Genomic DNA, 2,208 nt, shown 5'->3' with positions numbered 1-2,208 from the left:
ACTGAGAGGTTGACATGATTACTTAAAACTCCAGTCCTTTCTCAAAGGGAACATACCCATACAGGACTATCCAAATCTTCTGACACTTCTCTGCCACCTCCAATAGTGATGAAAGGCAAAGAATGACTGGGGGTAGGGGAAGTGGGAGGGATATTTAAGCCTTTGACTGGGGTGCCTTTGCCTCCTCCTGGTGGCCAGGTGTTGTATTTCCCAACAGTAAGGAATTAAGTAGTGGACTCTCCCTGCCTTATGGAAGGAAATCTGCTTTTATTGGATCACATAAGACTCTATATAACAAAGATCAAATAGACACTTAACCCAACACTACAAAGATTTTCCATATATAAAAACGTCAATTGGTTACCCAGTAAATTTTCAATGTTACTGGAAACTTCGCTAGGTGTGTCTGGTCAGAAGGCATTTTTTCCTTACATTTCTTCTTCTTCTCTCTTTGTTTCCTTTTCTTCCTGTTTCTTTAATTCTCTTTATTTACTCATCTTTAAGCCAAGATCTTCACACTGTATTTGAAGGTGTAGGGATGAGGCTTTGTCCCAACCCCTTTCAGATTATCTAGGCATGATGTCAGATAAGATTCATTGTTATTGACAACCAGAGAGTCTGCTATAAGGTTATGCAAATAATAATGTTTCAGAGTCTCTTTAGAATATATAGAAAATGTTCATTACTAGTTGACGTGTTGAAATGTCTGCCATTATGCCGCTATGTTTCTAAAGAATGTCTTGTCTATTTTTATGTACAAATAATTTCTCAATACAAAATGTATTTCATTTAAATGTTTCTGGGCTGTGTTTTATATATATATATATATATATATATATATATATATATTATTTCTGATCAAAGGGGTTTAATCAGTGTGATCAAAAAGGGCAATAATAATAGAAATATGACATGCTCTAATTTGCTAGAGCATGTCATTTTAACACTAGCTACACTGAAACTTTATGTATTTAACTCCTGTAAATGTATTAAGCACATAGTTAAAGTACTGTTCGTGAGCCACAGAGCACTGCTGGTCCCAGACATAAACTACCAGTCACCCAATTAGCAATGGTAGTTGCACAGCTGATTGGGTCAGCAGCAGGTTCTGCTTGGGAATAATAGTGTCTGTGGATCACAAGCTCTAATTTAAAGGGACAGTCAACACCAGAATGTTTGTTGTTTTAAAAGATAGATATTCCCTTAATTATTCATTTCCCAGTTTTGCATAACCAACACAGGTATATCTTTTAGGGAGGGAAAAGAGGGAGTAGTTGTATGATGAAAAATGTGACTTGGAAGCTCTGCTTGCAGCATTTGGCCAACTCTGAAAAAAATAAAAAATATATTATTTGTAAAGCATTAGCAAATTCAACAGCTCTGCAAGCATAAATGAGATTACATTAGATAAACTACCCTACCAACTGTATACTAGACTCTTCCTGTATTTAAAGAGGGAAGACCCATGATTAAAATATTTTCATGTTCCTAGGCACTCTGGCCTTAGAAGTAGGTGAGGTCCGTTTTCCCTTCTTTTTTTCGTTGACCATTTCCCTTCCCCTCCTAAACTCCTACTGCAAAGCATATTAGTACACTTACTGCACTATCATTTTTCCAATGATGCACTTTCTTTAAGTTCTTATTGATGTTATAGTACTTTGTTGGTTTCAAAGACTTTATTATTTCCGGAGCATATAGTAGCTCATTACGGACTCCTTCCTCTACGAAACTTAGAGCAATATCATCTGGACACTGCCTGAGGACTTTTTGTCATTTCTTCAGCGCCGATGATTAAAATTGGTACGAGGCGACAAAATATTTCATGGGATCCGCCGCTATCTCGAGCGAGCCTGTCAAAATATTTCAAGCTCCCAACATAGCAGCATCGCAGAGAGGCGTTTACTACACATGCTGTTGGTCAGTGATGCTAGCTATAGATAAAACCCAGCATCACCGCCCATATTTGCAATGTATAGAAAAGGATCCTTTGATATAAAACTGCCGTGCATAACCACTAATCCTAATACCCCTAAACCGAAGTACCCCACGATCGCAAACTAACACTACACTGATATCTAGACCGCCACATACCCACCGCAAGTACTATCCTATTAACCCCTATACTGCCACATAACCACAAGTACCTATCCTATTAACCCCTATACCGCTACATACCCACCGCAAGTTCCCTATACTATCCACTCTAAA

Source organism: Bombina bombina, chromosome 5, assembly GCF_027579735.1.
Source record: "Bombina bombina isolate aBomBom1 chromosome 5, aBomBom1.pri, whole genome shotgun sequence".
In the NCBI taxonomy this organism is placed as follows: Eukaryota; Metazoa; Chordata; class Amphibia; order Anura; family Bombinatoridae; genus Bombina; species Bombina bombina.
This window is presented reverse-complemented; position numbering follows the sequence as displayed.